At 53.8% G+C, this 20,831-nt stretch overlaps 1 protein-coding gene across 1 annotated transcript in view; it reads right to left on the bottom strand.

Moving 5' to 3' along the window:
- The window catches only part of GNG7 (G protein subunit gamma 7), a 124,540-nt gene that overhangs the window by 76,051 nt on the left and 27,658 nt on the right, over positions 1 to 20,831 (bottom strand). Inside the window, exon 2 of the mRNA XM_069497821.1 lies at positions 13,051 to 13,109. The gene's annotated coding sequence lies outside the window, so the exon portion shown is untranslated. The remainder of the gene's footprint in view (positions 1 to 13,050; positions 13,110 to 20,831) is intronic.

Genomic DNA, 20,831 nt, shown 5'->3' with positions numbered 1-20,831 from the left:
AGACGCCAGACACAGAAGGACACACAGTGTGAGACTCCGTTTATATGAAACGTCCAGAACAGGCAGATCCACAGAGACGGGACGTGGATTCGTGGGTGCCAGGGGCTGGGGAGTGACTGCTATGGGTCTGTGGCTTCTTTTGGGGTGATGGAATGTTCTGGAATTAGAAGTGATGGTTGCACAACTCTGAATGTGCTAAAAATCACTGAATTGTACACTTTTAAAGAGTGAATTTTGTACTTTGTGAATTATATCTCAATAAAGCTATTTTTTTCTAAAAAAAAAAAAGAGAGAGAAACATACTTGTAAAATAAAAGTGGGTACGCCTGCATTTTGGCTCCAGGCTGGTCACTGCTCCCCCGTAATCCCCCCACAGCCAGAGGAACGGCCTTCAGCCTGTCCCCCAACACCCCAGAGCAGTTCCCGTGCCACCCAAGGGGCTGCTAAGCCCCTAGACCAACAGGATATTTAAAAAAGGTGAAATGGCAGAATCCTTTCCTATCGAAACAAGTTAGAAAGATCTCGGGCAAGAATCCAACATTTTCGGGCAATTAAAAGCAAAAGCAAAGATTTCATTGAAATATCCCAGCTGTCAGGGGGTTTCTTAAGACCACATTGCTGGCCACCCTGGGGGTCTGGGGGCGTGCACACGCCACGGGTTCCCCAGCCAAGCCGCCGGTGTCCTGCAGAGAACAGATATCCCGGGGCTGGAAGTGCTGACCTGACTCGAGGCAGAGTTCTGGGACCCTGGGTAACCCCCCCAGCCTGGGCTTCCAGTTTCGTTTATGAAAGCGGTGACGTGTCCCCTCCCTCAGGGCACGCTGAAGGCTGGAGGTTACACAGAAGCTGCATGACTCGTGCAGCCTTGAGCAAACAGGGGCCCCGTCAACCGTCACCTTTTACCTTTTTCTGGGTTGACCTTCCCTCCCCACGACCCCAGTTGCCTACTGAGGACCGAGGACAGCCCGGCTCCCCTGCAGGGGGTGGGACCCCAGAAGGTGACTGCTATGCTCTGAACTGTGTTCTCTTAAAACCCGTACATTGAAGCCTTAACCGTCCCAACACGTGACTGCATTTGCAGATGGGGTCTTTAAAGACACTATGAAGGTTAAATGAGTCATAAGGGTGTTTTTATAAGGACGCGTGTCCTTTTCAGAAGAGGAAGAGGCAGTGGAGCTGCATACACACAGAGAAAAGGCCACGCGGGAACACAGCGAGGAGGCGGCCCCCTGCAAGCTGAGGAGAGAGGCGTCAGGAGAAACCCACCTGCCCACACCTTGATCGTGCACCCGCAGCCCGTGCCACGGCGAGGAAATGAATGTCTGCTGCTGGAGCCGCCCCGTCCGTGGCGTTTTGTGACAGCCCCAGCGGACGGAGACAGAGACTTTCCTTGGAAAGGGGGCCTCTGCCCTTTGCAGATGCCACTGGCTAAGGCGAGGCTGTGCTGGGGTAGTGTGGGCCCTAAGTCCAAAGACAAGTGTTCTCGCAAGAGACAAAAGAGGAGAAGACAGAGGAGGCAGAGACTGGAGCGATGGGGCCACAAGCCAAGGGACACCTGAAGTCCCCCAAAGCTGGAAGAGGCAGGAAGGAGCCTCTGGAGGGAGGTCGGCCCTGAGACACCTTGACTCTGGGGGTCTGGCCTCCAGGACTGTGCAAGAAGAAATGTCTGTGGTTTTAAGTCCCCTAGGTCTGTGGTCACCTGTCACAGCAGCCACAAGAGACTCATCTGCTCCCCTCTCTCCCCTCCTGACGCTGGTCGCCACTGAGGAGCAAGTTCAATGCACAAAACCCCCTCTGACGATTTAAAGGTTACTTCCTCCCCACCCCCGTCCCCACGAGCATTCAGGCTGCCCTTGGGTAATTGCCACACGGCACCTTTCCCGGAGGGTCCCTCCTTCTTCTTCTTTTTGGTGGGGCAGATTATTATTAAACTGCGGCTGTGCCCTGGGCAGGCTGCCAGGCACTCGGGCTGCCCGACCACAGCCCTGCCCTTGGCGCCCCCTCCACCCGGGGGTTTTAGGCTTACAGAGGTGCGAGATGTCGCCCTGCAGAAACAATCAGTCAGAAATGAAGGTGAAGAGACCCAGAAACTGGTGAGGCCACTTGCTTCCGGGAAGGGGAGCCCAAAGCCAGCAACGCAGCGGGGAGGGAGGCTTCGCTGTCACTGTGCAACACTTGCACACTTTGCATTTTTATGCCACGGGCACAGTCCTTGCCCAGTGCAAAGCCTTTGCTCCTCTTCCTGGGACCCAGGTGAGGGGGGAGGGACGAGCTGCTTCTTGGCCCAGCTCCTGGACTCTGAGGCTCAGCCTGGGTTCCCTGCTCTCCCGGGAGGGACGGAGGTGACCACAGGCTGGGCAGAGGTACCAAAACAGGGCAAAAGGGTGTTCCATACGCAAAGGAACTGAAAGCAGAGACCCAGACACATATTCGCACACCACATTGTCAGCAATGTCATGCATGAGAGCCACAAGGTGCGTGGCGGACAGACAAATGGACAAACACAACGTGGTCCGTCCACACACTGATTCTGGGTGAACAGAATCACTCAGCCACGAAAAGGGACGAGGCTCTGACACAGGCTTCAGCATGGAGGGACCTTGAGGACATCGTGCTCAGTGAGAGACGCCAGACACAGAAGGACACACAATGTATGACTCCATTTATATGAAATGTCCAGAACAGGCAGAGCCACAGAGACAGGCAGTAGGATTGTGGGTGCCAGGGGCTGGGGACGCGGTGGGGAGTGAGCATTTCATGGGGACAGGGCTTCAGTCTGAGAAGATGAGAAAGTTCTGGAGACGGAGGGTGGTGACGGCTGCACAGCAATGTGCATGTGCTTAATGCTACTGAGCTGGAAACTAAAAACTGGTTAAGATGGTAAATTTTATGTTACATGTGTTTTCACCACAATTAAAAAAGAGTCCCCCACCTCTGTCTGGCTTTGTTCCTCCTCCCCAGCAGCTGTGAGCATCCCCGGCCAGGTGGCCCTGCAGGCAGCTGTTCCCAGCAGTGTCCCAGGCCCCCTCCCTCTGCAGGAGGCCGGGCCTGGCAGAGCCTTCTGGGAAAGCCGGGGGTGGGGGGGGTTTCCTAATGACCCCCAGGCAGTGGCAGGCGGGCAACAGACCGGCACCTCCGGCCCACCCCACCGAGCTCTCGGGTGTTTACTGAGCCTGGAATTCTCCGCTCCGTGGGCCAAGCCGCTCCTGCCCCGGGGAACAGGAAACCCAAGGTCGGCTAAGGGCATAGAAGCCACTGCCCAGCTGTCATCCTTCCTGGGGGACACAGAGCTGGGGATCCCCAGGCTGGGGTGGACTCTTTTTGTTTACTTCCCCGGGGACTTGGGCTCTGTGCCAAGGGGTCACGTTCTGTCCCTGGGGGTCCCCTGAAGTCTTTCTCCTCCTTGGGCAAGGGCACAGACACTGGATCAGGGAGCAGGGGACCAGGGTTCTGACACCGACCTGTGGGCCTCCCACTCACTTCCTGGTATTTCCATGGTTACCAAGGAAGCCAGAAAAGGAACAGTCTTCGGGAAGGAAGAGGACAGGGCCCAGAGAGGGGAACGCAGGGAGCGAGAGAGCCCAGGCCTGCTCGGGGGACAGGACGCCTCCAGGAATGTAGACGGACGCTGAGCACTTCATGTTCCCGCGATGCCCTCCCTGTGCCTGGGCACGGGACAAGGACCTCATAGCTGATTGCATCATTTATTCCTCACACGACCCTGGCGGTGAGGTGCTTATCACCCCGATTTTACCAAAGAGAAGCAGAGAGTGAGAAGGAGGCTGGAGCCAAACCAACTGATTGTTGTCATGGATGGGGCTGGAACCCTCCATGGCTCCCTCCTGCCCTTGGGACCTGTGGCTCCTTGCTCCCTCCCCCTCACTGTACCTGAGGTCCTGGGTCCAACTCTTGTGTGCCCTGTCCCCTCCCAAGTCAGTTCCAGAGTTCTGTCCATACTCAACTCAGATGTCACTTCCTCCAGGAAGCCCTCCCTGAAGCCCCACATAAAGCCTGGTGCGTGGGCACCTGCTTTCACCCTCGGGCAGTGCTGTCTTCATCAGTTCACTCGATTAGGGTCTCAACTGGGGCAATTCTGTCCCTTCAAGGTGACACTTGGCAGTGTCTAGGGACATCTATGGTTGTTAACAATGGAGGGAGGGGGAGCTCCTGGCATGGAGTGGGTGGAGGCTGGGGACACAGCTCAGCACCCTGCAGGGCTCAGGACGCCCCCACATTAACAGTGGCAAGCCCACCCCATGGTGCCAGGAGGAGGACCCTGGTTGATGGTTTCCCAAGGGTGCCCAAGGGTGCGGTTCCAGCCCCAAGTCCCTGCTGCCACCTCTCTTCCCGCCTCCTCCGTGTGCCTTGTCCTTTCTGCACCTGCTTCCTCTGGCCCCAGCTCCCTTCAAGGACAGCCACAGCTGGCAGCCTGCACGGCGTGAACACCTGTCCTGGAGTGCCAGCCAGCCTGGCTTTCTGTCCCTGCCAGCTGCTCCTGGGTCCCCATCTCACGTGGGGCACAGAATGACTGGCTCAAGGCTTGCCTGTCATTACGAGCAAAGCTCTGAATCAGACAGAGCATTAGTCAAGGAGCCGGGGAACAGCATGTCACATTCCAGGAGGCTAATTAGCTCAGACCTCAGCTCCAGCAACTGACTCAGCCCGGGTGCTCCACGTGATCGTTACTCCTTCCGGGGCCACGACAGTTATGTTCTGGAGGTTTCACTCACTGTCCCGTGGTGTCACTGGTCCTGGCCACAGACTCACCTGTGTGCAGGAGGTCAGGTGAGGCTATGTCCCAGATCTTTCATTCTTTCCTTCTTTCACTCACTTGCTAAACATCTCACGGGGACTTGGACCAATGCCTGATCTTAAAGAGCTGACGTCTGGCCCCAGGTGACAATCACGAAACAGTTGCCATGTGGCCCTGGGCACGTCACTTAGCTTCTCTCCGCTACCATTCTTGTCATCCGTGAAATGGAGACAATTCGCTCCACTGTAACATAGTAGGTGTATTAGTCAGCTATTGCCGCGTAACAAATTGCCACAGACTTCACAGTTTAAAACAACACCCCTTTGTCATTTCACAGCTTCTGTATGTCAGGGGTCTGGCATGGCTTCGCGGGGTCCTCAACTCAATCTTGTAAGATTCCAGTCTTGTAAGCCTGGAATCAGATCAGTATTGGCTGGGCTGAGTCCTCACTGGAATTTAGGGTCCTCTTCTAAGCTCCTTGGGGTTATTGCAGAATCTGTTTCCTTGCAGTTGTAGGAAAGAGGTCCCTGTTTTCTTGTGGCTGTTGGATGGGGGATGCTCTCAGCTCCTAGAGGCCACCCTCGGGTCTCTGCCACATGGCACCCTCCACAGGCCGCTCTCTGTTTGCTTTCTTTAGGGCCAACAAGACTAGAGCTGCTGCTTTCCTGAGGCAGCGAGGAGGAGGAGGCGGCGGGAGCCGGTGGGGGCAGAGGTCCTGGCAGAAGTTCCCCTGGACTTGTGAGAGGCTGCTGCTCGCTGGGGAAAGGGGGAATCTTTAATCAGTAGTGCCAGGAAAACTGGGTAAGTGCTTGGAAAAGAAATGAAATTTAGATCCCTGGCTTATGCTGTGGGCTGAAATCAATTCTGGGTGACTGCAGAGTTCAACATTGAAACACACAGACCCAGACATAGTCATAGACACACACACAAGCATGCATGGGTACACACATGTGCACACACAGACACATGCACACAGATGTATACATGTACATGAGCACCCACACAAACATGCATACACTCCCACACAAACATACACCCACACACACAAACACATATATATACATATACACAAGTACCCACAAAATGTACATACACTCCCACACATACACCCACACACACACATGCACACTCACATAACACATTCACATACACATGAACACACAAACACATACACACATACAAGTAACAACACAAAGATGCATACACTCCCCACACAAACATACACATGTACACGTGTGCACTCACATACGCAAGCACCCACACAAACATGCATAAACTCCCCACATACAAACATACACACAAACATAAACATGTACATGCATGTGCACACTCACACACACACGCACACAGGTGGATGTCTGCTGACAAAATGGATGAAGCAGAGGGAAGGAAAAGAATCCCAGTGCCCACACCGTCAGTGTCCATGGCCAGGTGGAATCACACTGGGGGCCGGTTGGCAGAGCTGAGAAAGGGCCCTGGGGGATGTGGCAACTGCCAACGAGGCCCCCTCCGGCCCCCACTTGGCTCCCCCATGTCCTCCATCCCCTGACTTCTCATCATACATGAGTGTCAACCCCATGTGAGTTTTGAGTCAAAGGCGGCCGAGGTCGGATGACTCCGCAGTGACCGTGTTTGCAGCATCCCTCGCTCTGTGGGAGGCTGACTGTGCAAGTGGTTGCTTAGCAACGGGCACGCATGCGCACTGCGCTGCCCTGTGGAGTGGTCCCCTGCCTGGTCCTTGCACACCGGAGCCTCTTCAGGTGTCCAGCTTCAGCTCGGGAAAATTGGGTGGTGACAGTCACTGACCCTGAAGAAGGACTGAGAGGAGGTCTGCGATGGGCCTTGACCTGCAGGGCTCCAAAGAGTGGGTTTGTTTGCTGGGGCTTGAGCAGGAACCACACAGTAAGTCGGTCAGACAAGAAACAGACAGAACGATCTTGACTCACCCCCGAGGCGAGGTTCTCAGGCACCAGGGTCTCACCCCGGGCACTGTGGGCATTCAGGGCTGATCCCTCCCATGCATGGCAGGATGCTGAGCTGTGTCCCTGGTCTCCATGCAGGAGCACCCATCAATCCAGACACCCAAAAATGTCTTGGGGACAAAAGTGCCTCCAGCTGAGACCCCCCTGAGTGAGGGGATTTCACAAGCCCCAAGAGACTCTGTGTCCCACCATCCCCTGCCCTCTTGAGGTGCTAGGAGGCTGCACACATTTAAATCCACCACTGAGTGAGGAGGGAGGGAAGAGGGGAGTCCCAGGGGCTGGGGGTCCCCTGGTCTGTACCATCTGCCCCATCAGGAGTTTACTCTGGTGTCCAGCATGAGCGGGGAATGGACTCAGTTTTTGTCCCCAAATAAGTATTAATAATTCAGGGTCTCCCTCCCCTCCTGCACTGTGGACACTTCTCCGGATTGTTCTCTATGGGGGGCCGTCCTGGGCACTGCAGGGTGCTGGGCAGCATCCCTGGCCTCCACCCACACCATGCCAAGAGCTCCCCCTAATCATGACAACTACAAATGTCCCCAGACATGGCCCAGTGTCCTTTCGGGGGGGGCAGGATCACCTCCAGGTGACCCCTGCTGTAAAGGGTCAAGGTTGTGTCCGAGCTCCCCTGCCACCTTGGGAAGCACGACGTGTCCCCGGCTGCAGACGCAGTGGCAACAGGGTGCAAGAAGGGGGTTTCAGGCACTGGGGGCCATGGCAGAGGCCCCCGGGGGGGCTCAGCGTGGCACCCCCTAATTACATGTCGACTGTACAGGTTTTTGGTGGGGAAGGCAGCAGCGGCAGCCTGTGACCTTCTGTGAGCAGAACATTTTAAGGTTTTGACAGTATTATCTTGGCAGTTCTTTTAGAGGAACAACTTGTCCACGGAAAAAAACTGATAATAATGTGCATTTCAACATGCCCAGGGCAGGCTGAAAGCCGGGAACCAGCCGGGGGGAAGAGGTGCGCTGTGACGGGCAGGCTGGGGTTGGAGTTTGCTCACCACACAGGGGCCGCTCTCGAGATAAAAGGCTCCGGTAATGCTCTTGGCAGAAATGCTCAAGAACTCCCAGGGAGAACAAAGGGCTATCGGAAAAACACAGGCTTCGATTTGGAGGTCACAGAGTTCTTCTGTACTGTATGCCGTGAGCAAAGAGGACAGCGAAACGCTTATGTTGGGACAGGGACTGCCACCGTGGCGCTGTGGACACTGGGGCCATCCTGGGCGCTGCAGGGTCCTGAGCAGGGTCCCTGGCCCGCACCCACCCCATGCCAGGAGCACCCCCCTCTCATCTGTGACAACCACAAATGTCCCCAGACACTGCCCAGAGTCACCCCTCCAGGGTGGAGAGGCAGAATCACCCGCCCCCGTGAGACCCACTAACAAAGTTAAATTTCAAACGGTTCAAGATTTAAGTGTAGCACATGCAGCCAGTACAGAATACAAATGATTCTTTTTTTTTATAATCTTAAAATCTGGAAGAGTGCCACACAAAACAAAGGCAAACACTGATGTATGAAAAACACTGAAAATCCTCTGTGGCAAAAGCCACTGTAAGCAAAGTCGAAAGACGTGCTCAGAAAAATATTTGCAGAGTTCAAACGAACGTATATAAAGACTTCAAACAAATCGAGGAGAGACAGAGACTTCAGCAGAGAGGTCAGCAGAGAACACGTCGGGTGACGCGCCCAAGAGACACCTGAGAGAGCGGGTTGCTTGCACCCGCAGCCCGGGAGACCCAAACAAAACAGAAAGGAACTGTTCTCACTTGTCAGGTTGGCAAAGATTTAAAGACTGTAGTTGGGAGGGTGGAGAAATGGACACTCCTGGTGGAAAACGGGACATTTCTGGAGGTCATTGTAGTTCAATGTCAAAAAGTCAATCACACACAATCATTTACAGGGGTTTACAGGAAACCACAGCCATCCAAGGGTTTACAAAGGTGGGGAGAAGAAAGAAAGGAAGGAAGGAAGGAAGGAAGGAGAGAGAGAAAGAGAGAAAGAAAGAAAGAGAGAGAGAGAGAGAGAAACATTCCAGAAGCCCATCAAGGGAGAATCACTTAAATAAATTACAAAATCATTTAAAAGGGAATAGATGGCCATGCCCTGTCACATGGAGTATTAAGCAAGCCTTAACAACGATGACGGAAATCTAGAGTTATTGACAAGGGGCCCATTCATCAAAATGAGCACCTTGAAGAACAAAATCCTATTCACCTAGAATCGTACGTGTGGACGTAATTCACAAACAGATCCCGGGACGTGCTCACCGGGACGGGAACAGCGGTCACTGTTGGGTGGGTGGGGAAGGGCTTGGCGTTCCTCTTTGTACTTTTCTTCGTTCATTTTAATTTTTTTTTTAACAAGAAGTCTGACTTTGACTTTGAAGACGGGGTGGGCAGGGCTCCCTGGTTTCACACACACACACACACACACACACACGCACACGCACCCCACACGCGTCCTGCCCAACAAAGTTAAACACTGAGATCTGTTTTGCACCAGACTGATCATCAACAAGCCCAAAGAGACCAGGACTCTGGTCCCAGCTTTGCTGCCAACTTGCTCTCTGGCTTTGGGGACCGCCTGTCTCTTGCGTCTCTGTTCCAACGTGTCTCCCTGGGGCTGGGACCTCCTTCCTCAGCCCAACTCACTTGGCGGGGTCTTGCTCTTGCCCGAAGACCCGGGAGGAAGGTCTGGGCTGGAGGCAGGTGGTGCTAGAATGCCATCCTCTGGGCCCCCTGGCTCCCCTCAAAGATGGTGACCAAAAATCCAGGCTGCTGCCTCAAAATTGCCCTGTCCCCCGTGTGGCCTTGGGCCGTAGTTTGCAACCCTTGAGCAGGCAAGCCGGAGAGGGAAGGAGCTGCCCGACTTGGAAGACATACTCTGTGGCCTGGGGGCAGACGGCTCCAAGACGGCTTTCCTGTGAGACAGAATTATAAACTCGAAGCTGGAATCACAGCAGCGCAGTAGCCTGCCCTGTCTTGGCCCGGCGGGTGAGCCGCAGCCGTGCCCACTCCGGGCGCACCACCGGCTCTTTGCCTGTGTTCACTCGGAGCTCTCACCTTGCCCAGACTGCTGACCTAGCAGAGCATGACACCAAACCCGAACCAACCGCTCAGAGAGTTTCGATCTTGCTGGAGATGAAATAGCTTCAGGTCAAGCTGCTGTGCATAGCTTGATACTATGAAATTATGGAAGTTATTAATGATGGGAATTAATACTATGAAATTAAGGACAGGTACCCCAGCAATCAGCAGGTGCCCCCTCATCCCAGGGTAGTCCCAAGAAGAAGGGACCTGGGTATGGGCAGCTGATCCCTGTGGTCACAGTCCCGAGAGACCCAGCCTCAAGATGGCCAGAGTCACGCCTGGTGGACTCTGCTGCAGTCTCCCTTCTTGCTCCTTGAAATCTTGGGGACATGTGGGATCAGGCCAGGGAGGAGCGCAGCTCAGCCCAAACCTCCAGCGGGTTCCACTCCAGCAGAGGGAGTAACAGAGATGCCCAAGTCCTGATCCTCAGAATTTGTAGATATGTCACCTCACATAGCAGAAGGGACTCTACAGATGGGATTAGGTTAAGGATCTTGAGACGGGAGGTCACCCTGGATGACCCGGGGGCCCAGTGTCAGCACAGGGTCCTCCCATGAGGAGGCTGGATCGGAGGATCATTTGAAGGAGTATCAAAGAGTGAGACCCTGTCTCATAAAAATAAAATAAAATAAAAGAGCCCAACACCAAACACCTGTGGTGTGGCCAGCCCCAGTGAGCTCCTGGAACTTTTCCTTTTTAGAGACAGGGTCTCGCTCTGTCACCCAGGCTGGAGTGCAGTGGCGTCATCACAGGTCACTGCAGCCTCAACCTCCTGGGCTCAAGTGATCCTCCTGCCTCAGCCTCCTGAGTAGCTGGGACCATGGGTATGCGCCACCACACCTAGCTAATTTTTCCATTTTTTTCTAGAGACAGGGTCTCCATATGTTGCTGGGGCTGGTCTCGAACTCCTGACCTCAAGTGATCCTCCCGCCTTGGCCTCCCAGACTGCTGGGATTACAGGCGTGAGCCACTGCACCCGGCCACCTGAAACTTTTTAACACCTTCCCGGCTCTGCCTCGCCTTCCTACCATGGTGTTGCCATCTGTTCTCTTTCCGACTGAGCTTTTCTGTTTGTTTAATGGCCTCACTGGGTAAGATTTACACGCCCGAAGACCCACCCGTCTTTAAGTGCACACAGTTGCAAGAGTTTCAGTTAATTTATACAGTTGTGCAACCAGCGGCAAAATCTCATTACAGAACACTGTCATCGGCCCCAAAAGCTGTTCTGATCCCACCCCTGGCCCTCAGGCAACTGCTGATCTGTAGCTTTTTCTAGAAACTTCCTATAAGTGGAATCATACAATATGAAGTCTTTCACACTTTTATATTTGGATTCTTTTATATATATATAAAAGCTTTTTATATCCATGCTTTATATGCATAAAACAGCTCTCCATATATACACACATCAGCTTTATTGAGATACAAATCATATGCCACACAATCCACCCATTGAAAATACGCAATTCAGTGGCATTCAGTATGTTCAAAGAATTGTGCAACTGTCACCTCTAATTCCAGAACATTCTATCACCCCAAAAAGAAGCCCCGATCCCATCAGCAGTCACCACTGCCCCGTCCCCCTCTCCCTGAAACCACGAATCCATGTCCCGTCTCTGTGGATCTGCCTGTTCTGGACATTTCATATAAATGGAGTCTTGCATTGTGTGTCCTTCTGTGTCTGGCGTCTCTCACTGAGCACGATGTCCTCAAGGTCCATCCACGCTGTGGCCTGTGTCAAAGCCTCGTCCCTTTTCCCGGCTGAGTGATACTCCCGTGCGTGGATGGATGGCTCTATTTTGTCCAGTCACACCTTGACGGACACTTGGGTTCTTTAACTCATTTCTCTATGTGTACATAACCTTCTCTTTGTAAGTCAGTCTGCTCTGGAGTTACTGCCCATGACAATGGTGGCTTGTCACTGCTGCCAGGGAGGCGAACACTAAGGAATCTGCTCAAAGCTTAAAAGTCGTCTACTACGGTTGAGACCAAAATGATTTCTATTGGGCTGAGCTAAAATGCCCATGTTTTAACTTTACCGAGGTACAGTTTACATGCCAAACAATTCAACTGAAGTGTGCAATCCAAAGATTTTTTTATTAAGTCCACCGAGTCATGTGGCCACCCCCGCCACACAGTTCTGAACTGTTCCCTCACCCCCGAGAGACCCCTGGTGCATGCAGACGGCCCTCGCCTCTGACCACCACAGATCACCTTCCTGCCCCCACAGATCTGCCTTTCTCGGGGAATTCTGCATTCTTCACTAACGTGTGTGTGTGTGTGTGTGTGTGTGTTTACTGGTTTTGTGCACAAAGCAAAGCAATGGAATATAATTTATTTTTAAATGATTTCTTCCCCCTACATTTTAGAAGCTTTTCAAAACCCTCAGAAACAACCAGACAGATGACAGTTAAGGGACCAACACTGGAGTCTCAGCTCTGCCCCTAACGTGTTCAAAAGAATCGTCCCAGATGATATAGCTGGTGGCAGATCCCTCAGGAGTGGCGTGGTGCTATCCTTGGGGTAATGATTGGGTTTTTGCTATATTAGTTCCTGAGAGAGCTGATTTATAAAAAAATAAGATAGAAGAGCCCAGCACCTCCTCGCCCCGCCCCCGCCCTGCCTGCCTTCCTCCCGCCACTGACACCCCTGCTTCCCTGGGCGTTCCTCCCTGAGCAGAGGCAGCCTGGGTCCCTCCCCAGAAGCAGGTGCCGGCGCCACACTCCTTGCACAGCCTGCAGAACCTCGAATCAAATAAACTCTGTTTTTATACGTCACCCAGCCTCGGGTATTCCTTTACAGCAACGCAAACGGACTAAGAAACCATCGGTCACTGGAGCGTCCCCAGGTTGCCATCCCACCAGGGTGGATGTCGCGTTTCAGACGCATACGGTGTCCAGAGACTCAGCTCTGCCCTGGGTGGGGACCATCGACACATCGCCCTCCATGTGATTGGGGATGGGGGTGAGGGCTGAAGCCTCCTTCTGCAAACCCCCTAGGATGGGAGACCCGGGACAGGCAGGGACACAGCCGTGCGCCTCTCCAGCACTGCGTACCCTGCTTTGAGGGCGGGAAATGCGCCCTGGGTGGAAAAGACGAGCTGCGGACACATAGCTGTTGAGGCCAACGCGCCTGCGCCGATGGCAGCCCCACGTCCCAAAGAGCCAACTGAACACCAGCGACAACTGTGAATGTGGAACGAAGAAAACATCGTGGCACTGACCTGTGCACACGGCCTGGCTGTCCCCAGCACCGAGAGGCTCGGAATCCAAGCTTCGCTCCCTGAAAGAGAAACACAGCATTTTAGGTCGGTGTGGCCGGGGATGGGGGGGGTATTGGACGGGGTCAATATCGAAGGACAGTCCCCTGCCCGTGACCAGACACGGTAGAGATCATTTCGGGGAGTCCTGCCTTTTCGTTCCCAGCCAAACTGTGGGGACAGCACGGAGGCAACCCCAGAGAGGTTCCGTTCAACAAGGCAAGACATTGGAGATTCACCACATTGTTCCTAATACGTTTTCCAGGTGTGTAAAAACTGAATTGAAACAAGGATTGATGTTTACATGACATTTTATAGTTTATAAAAGATGTTTATCTATGTCTTTTGAGCTCCGTGGTCCCCCTGGGAGAAGGAGGAGGAGGAGGAGGCTGAGTCAGTGCCCTGTCCCTGGTGCCCACGGGTGGCCAACTCATCTTGGTCTTCCTGGGACTTCCCCGGAGTCAGCGTGAAAGTCCTGAGTCCCGGAAACTCCCCTGGTCCCGGATGAACTGGGACAGTCGGTCTCTGAGCAGAGCAGAGCCCCAGCGCAGGCCTGGGGCTGTGACCTCAGAAGGCGCCGGTGAGGCTGCCCTTGGGGCATCCGGGAACCTGGATGGGGGCCCCCCACCTCACGGACAGCAGGGGCGGATGGGCCTAAACTGCTCCTACAAACACTGAGGTCTATGCCCGACCCCTGATTTCCTCTGGGGTCTAGAATCTCAGCACGGGCCAGGCAGGGGACCGTGTGACCAGCCCCCAGGGACAGCCGGGCGTGGGGTCTCTGCAAGCTTCCCTGGGGACAACACTCCTCACGTGTCATCACTGCTCCATGCTGGGGGCAGAGTATGTCCTGTGTGACTCCACAGGGAGAGGGTTCTGGAAGCTGGGCCTGGCCTCCCCAATGCACCCCACACGATACCCCCCACACAACGTTCCCCTTTGCTGACTCTGCTGTGTCCCTTTGCTGTCATGAACCATGGCTGCAAGGACAACCACACACTGAGTGACCACACCTGGGGGTGCCCTTGGGGACCTCTGGCCAGTCATCAGGTGAAGCCTCATCTCTCAGACTGGACACCCCCACACTAAGGGCCCCAACTCTCCTGCCTGGCCCTTGCTGAGGGGCCTTTTGGCTCAACTGGACAAAGCTGGATCTGTCACCCACACCGCCCCAGATCCCTGCAGCCCAGGGGGCTGGCTCAGTGTACTTGACCCTGCACTAGAGAAGTGAACCAAGAGACTCCGGCTAAGCCACGGTCACACCTGCCTTTCCTGGTTAGGTCCAAATGGATGGTAGCTGGACAGGGAGGTCACCCTGCGGGCCACACCGAGACACGTCCCACCCTTAAGCTGGAACAACCCACAGAGAAGCTGCCACAGATAAACAATGCTCTCCACACGCACCCCTGCTCTAGCCTGTGTCAAGCTTCATCCCTTTTCATGGCCGAGTAATATGCCATCTTGGGGATGGACCATGTTTTGCTGACCCATCGCTCACCTGTTGAGGGGCCTGCAGTTGTCTCCACTTTTTGGTAACTACAAATCACACTGCTTCAAACGTTTGCATGCAAATCTTTTTTGTGGACATATGTGGCCATGTCTCTTCACCCTCCCATACTAAAAACCCCTTTAAAAGCTCTAAGAGATTGGAGGGTTTTCAATGTCCCACACTCAAATAGCCCGGCGCTGCTGGTCTCTACTGTTTATCAATATACTGACTAACATAAGGATGCATGCTCAGCAAGGCATGATGCTGGGGCCATAGTGGACCCCTAGCCTCCCACAAGGGGTTCTCAAAGTCACAGGCCAGAAAAACAAACCATGGCCCCAGGTATCAACAGAGAAGATTCAGGTGGGCAATGAAGCCATCAGGGGATTTGAGAGTGACCTGGCTGCAGGGTCCTTGCTGTGCCTCATGGGACGGACAGTACTTTGAGGAGAGAGGAGGATGTGGCAAACGATGTGGCACCATCACCCAGCCATGTGCCCAGCTGGCCAGTGAGGCTGGAAGTGCAGGGCTGCGTAGACAGGGCCGGGGGGGGGGGTGGCTAACTCAAGGTTCCCCGCTGGGCACTGTGGACATTAGGCCTGGATCATTCTCTGGGGTGGGGTGTCCTGGGCACTGCAGGTGCTGGGCAGTGTCCCTGCCTCCACCCACCCCGTGCCAAGAGCACCCCAGGGTGAAAACCACAGATGTCCCCAGACACTGTACAAGGGCTCCTGGGAGTGGGATCATTGCCGGTGAGACCCCTGGTTTAGCCCCATATATGGTGTGAAGTCACCCAGTTGGGGAGGACATGGGGCCTTCCTGGGGACAGAAGTTGGAGGCCCCCAAGGCTTGCAGCTTAATGACAACAGGGCCGGGTGGTAAAGGTAGCTGGAAATTTAGTGCCAGAGCACAGGAAACATGGGTTTGTCTCTGGAAAACTGTCTCGAGACTGCAGCAGCCCGAAACCGCAGCCGGTACGGGGCCGGGAGGTGGGGGCGGGCGGGCAGAAGCCCCTAGGCAGGGACCTTGTCTCTCTCTCCCCAGCCATGGCCACACACAGCCCCTCCAGCCCTTTTTACGGATTAAACGGGGTCACTTTTACATGACCTTTCACATATAGTTGGCGCTCAGTAAGTGCTGGCTCCCCCCCACATGATATGACGAGAAAGGAGCCTCACTCCTGGGAGGTTCTTCCTGGAACCCACAACCCCCGTGTCACGGTGAGAAAACTCCAGACGCAGCCCGGTCGGGGAACTTGTGCGGGGCACCTGGCCAGCCCCCCTCGAGACTATCAAGGTCACGGAAAACAAGGAAAAACCGAAAAACTGTCACAGCCCAGAAAAAAGGAAACCCCAGATGGGGTCCTGGGACCAAGAAAAGGACATTAGGGGAAACTAGTGACACTGGGATAAAGAATGGAATTTGGCTACTAGAAACGTACGACGTGGGTTTCTTGGCCATCACAGATGGGTGGAGATTGTGTAAGGCACTAACACTAAGGGGAAACTGGAAGGGGGCAGACGGGAACTCTGGCTTTCTTTGCAACTCTTCCAGAAACCTAAGGTTATTCCAACATGAAAAATTTGTTTAATAAAGCAGCAGAGTTTTTAAAAAACTTAATGCTGGTTCCCTTTCCCTGAAGCTGAAATCCCCGCCGCGCCCTGCAGGTGGCGCCCCTGCTGCAGGAATGCCCTGAATGCCCTTGGGATCCGCGAGCTGCAGACCAGGGCATGGACCCAGGACAGGTGCTGCCCAGGCCTCAGTGGCCGGCAGGGATGAGAGGTGAAAGGGCCGGAGCCACATGCCCACGCAGATGCCGGAGGCCGGGACTCCCGCCTCCACCTTGCAGGGCTACCTATGCCCATGATGCTTCGACGTTGGATGGCTGAATTGATTGAAGACTCACAGGGGATTTCAAAAATAGTTCGGAGGGGTCCCATGTGCCTTTCATCCAGCTGCCCTGATGGTGACGCTTTACATGACGAGGGGACATTATCAAAGCCAGGAAACTGAGACAGGGCCCATACACTCCGTGTACAGACCCACCACTGGGAAGCATTGTTTTTTAGACAGCCTTGCTGAGATATAGTGCCCACATCATACAATTCACATAGTTAAAGAGTACAATTCAGTGTTTTTAGTTACATTTGCAAAATTGGGCAACTAGCACCTCTATCTAGTACCAGAACATTCTATCACCCCAAAAGGAAGCCCCGTCCCCATCAGCAGTCATTCTCCTCCCCCAGCCCCTGGTGACCACGAAACCACATCCCGTCTCTGTGGATCTGCCTGTTCTGGACCTTTCATATAAATGGAGTCTCGCGCTATGTGTCCTTCTGTGTCTGGCGTCTCTCACTGAGCACGATGTCCTCAAGGTCCATCCACGCTGTGGCCTGTGTCAGAGCCTCGTCCCTTGTCATGGCTGAGTGATAGTCCACGTGTGTGGAGGGACCACGTTGTATCTGTCCACTCACTAATTGATGGTCATGGGGCTGTTTCCACTTTTTGGCGACTGGGAATCTGCTGCTATGGACATTTGTGTCACATGGACCATTTTTAAGATGATTTCTCACTTTCTACCTTCACAGCTACAGACTGCAAACCTCCTAGTCCCAAGCCCTTTAACCCCAGCTGACGGCTGTCCCCGAGCCTGACGTGACAGTGAAATGACCACTGCAGACGCCCCTGCTCTCGGCACAAGGAGAGAGCAGCGTGGGTGAACCGCGTCCCAGCCACTCTGTCCTCTGGGCTACGAGTCGCAGCAGCTGGCGCCGGGCTGTCTCCAGCGACCTTCACTCGCTCACTCGGCCGGACAAAAATGCTGGGCTTTCACGTTCCCTGTCTGTATGAATTCCACCCCCTCCCCTGCCCCGGGGGCGGTGGCAGTGGAGCAGAGGAGAAAGGACCTCTCCACGGGGCCCACCACAGAACCCGCAGAGCCAGGGGCAACATGGTGGGGCCCTGCTCACAAACTAGCAGGAATTTCAAAGGACCGACAACAGCATTAAACCCAGCCCTGCCACCCAGTAGGGCAAGTGAGTCTCAGACAGGCAGCGAGCACGCCAGGTAGCCGGCGCCAAGTGCTGCAAGGGAGAAATCAATCGTGCTCGCTCAGGGAACAGATGCCATGTCTGATGGTGGCAGTCAAGGGACGCCCGAGTAGAAAGGGCTGCCACCTCCTTCCGGGGCTCCCACACCCCGTGTCCTGAGACATGCATCTTATGATCTCCCTTCCCTACCGTGTTCATAGTTTTCTGTTTCTTTCTCTCTCTCTCTCTCTCTTTTTTCAATTGAGATAGTCACACACCATAAAATTCACCCTTGTAGAACCTAGAGGACACAATGCTAAATGACACATACCCAGACATAGAGAGGAAAATACGGTATGATCTCACTTATATGTGGCCTCTAAAAACAAAACAAAACACAAAACTCAAAATACACAGGAACAGAGAGTTGGGGACAGAGGCGAGTGGAGGGGGGAACCCGGGAGACGGAGTTCAAAGGGCACAAAGTGTCACCTGTGTTGGACACATTAGCCTGGAGCTCTAACCACAGTGTGCCGGCTACAGTTAAAAATAGTGTCTTGTATTCTGGAAATTTGCTAAGAAAGTATCTTTTGGGGGTTTTTACCAAGCACAGAAAAGGGTGACCATGTGAGATTCACGGAAATGCTAAATTGCTTGGCAGTGGCATCATATCACTCTGTGGATATTGTATCAAAACATCATGTCGTACCCCTTAAATATATGCCATAAAAAACGAGTATGTAAATTCACCTATTTACCCGAAGTACATTCACCCAAAGTATACAATTCGGTGGCTTTTAGGAAGGTCACAAGGTCGCTCAACCATCCTCTGTAGCCAATTCCAGGGCGTTTTCTTCTGCCCTCTAAAGGGACCCCGTGTCCACCTGCAACAGATGGTTTAAAGCCCAGATTCCCCTGGGAGAGGGGAGACCCCAAACGGCAGGGACTGTGGGGTGTTGCTTTGCCACCGTGGCTCAGACACCTCCCACAGAGCCAGGCCTGCACGAGGCGCTCGATAATTACTGGGATTTGGCTCAATCCGGTTGGTGCTGCTGAGGGAACGGCCCGGTTCCCCCTTAGGCCTGGCCTGTCAACCGGGAGTGACATTTGGGGGCCTCGCTGCATTCCTACAGGACGGGTAAAGGGGAACATTTAGCAGAGGTTTGGCCAGGGCAGGACACTCAAGAGATGCCACAGGCAGAGGCTCCTGCTGGCCCCACACAGGGGGAGCGAGGCCCCAGCTGTGGACTCCAGCTGTGTCGTTTGTCAGGTTGAAAAAAGGAAAACAAAAACCAGATCTCACCAGCAGTGTTCACAGAGGATCTTCTGGGGTTACTACGTTGGCTGCTGGTTTCTATTTTGCTCAGAAGATTTCACAGCCTAACGTCCCTAAGCAGTGCATGGGGACACAAATGGCTGGACCTTCAGCCCCCAACCCTGGGGATTTTGCAATGACAAGAACAGAGCAGGAAAATTCAGGGGCAGGGAAGGAGGTGAGGGATTGATCTGCCTCCCACGGTCCCCTGCCCTGCTGAGGTCCTAGGAGGCTGCACACGTCTAAATCCACACCTGAGTGCGGAGGAGGCGAGGAGGGGAGTCCCAGGGGCCGGGGGTCACCTGGTCTGCACCGTCTGCCCCGTCGGGAGTTTATCCTGGTGTCTGGTGTGAGCAGGGAACGGACTTGATTCCTCTCCAAATAATTAACGCAGGTTCCCCCGGGACACTGTGGATATCCGGCCGGATCGTTCCCTGGGGAGGGGCCGTCCTGGGCACTGCAGGTGCTGAGCAGCGTCCCTGCCTCCATCTACTTCATGCCAGGAGTGTTCCTGGTTGTGACAACCATGAATGTCCCCAGACATCACCCAGTGTCCACTGAGGGGGCAGGATTGAGCCGAGGGGACAGGAGGGGAGAGAAACTCCTGCAGGGCAGTTTCTGGAGCTCCTCTCTGAGGCTCTGAGACTGGCCCCAAGAGTTCGAGAGCTGTGGCCACCTCTGAGCACCCTGTGCCCTGTTGGACAGTAAATCCTGTCCACTCAGAGCCCTGGCGCCAATGCCATGAGCCAGAGGAGGGGAAGGGGGAGTGGAGGACACACAGGACGTTGCCGCGAGCCCTGCAGGGTGGATTCCACTGGCTTTAACCTGCCAGCCCCGCAGTCATGGGCCCCGGGTAGTGTTCAAGACACATCGGAGAGCCCCAGATAGAATCCACTCTCTCCAGAGCAGCAGAGAGAAAGAAACGGCGTTCTCTGTCACCAACACCAAATATAAATTTATTCAAATCACGTGTTTTCCACAGGGTTAAAACACGTGATTGGTTTTTGGAGCAAGGCAGGAAAATCTTAAATATTGAGTAGTTTGTGCCCCTACTTAGTTCCCATCACATACAAACATACACAGCATAATTGTGGTATTGACATTTCCCATAGGCTGGGCGTGGTAGCATCTGCGGTCCCAGCTACTCAGGAGGCTGAGGCAGGAGGATGGCTTAAGTCCAAGAGTTGGAGGCTGCAGTGAGCTGTGATGATGCCACTGCACTCCAGCCTGGGTGACAGAGTGAGACCCTGTCTCAAAAAAGAAAAAAAAATATTTCTAAAGACATTCTGGCGGTGGGGGGAGGGCAATGGCAGATAAAGACAAAAGGCTGATGAACCCGGGTTTCTTCCGAGGAAGGACAACACCATTCCATACTCATTGCGTTGCAGTAGTCACTGTCGATTCAAGAAAACCAAGGAGCAAGTAGACAAGTGTCCGAATTCCAGCCACAGCGCCTGCCGCCTATGTGGGTGACACACCTGTGGCTCCATGTCCTGACTGTCTACTTTCTCCGGGTTGAGAAAAAGGCTAAAAACTGACCACAAACATTCACACAAATCCCCCTGCACACAGCAGGTGCTCTGAGAGAGCCACGCCTGTAACCGGGAACAACAATGACAGAAACGCAAATATCTCAACAGCACGAAAACAAATAACCCGAGTGAAAAAAAAATGGGCAAATGACCCACATAGACATGTCTCAAAAGAAGACATACAACTAGTCAACAGGTGTATGAAAAAGCTCTCAAGATCGTGATCATCGGAGGGGAGGGGAGGGGAGATAAAAAAAAAAAAAGAGAGAGAGAGAGAAAGAAAAGGAAAAAAAAAGAAAAAGAAAAAGAGATCATGATTATCGGGGAAATGCAAATTAAAACCACAAGGACATACCTTCCTACCCCAGTTAGGATGGATG

This window comes from Eulemur rufifrons, chromosome 2 (genome assembly GCF_041146395.1).
Source record: "Eulemur rufifrons isolate Redbay chromosome 2, OSU_ERuf_1, whole genome shotgun sequence".
Taxonomy (NCBI): Eukaryota; Metazoa; Chordata; class Mammalia; order Primates; family Lemuridae; genus Eulemur; species Eulemur rufifrons.
Note: the sequence above shows the minus strand (reverse complement) of the source record. Positions and strands in the feature narration are given on the sequence as shown.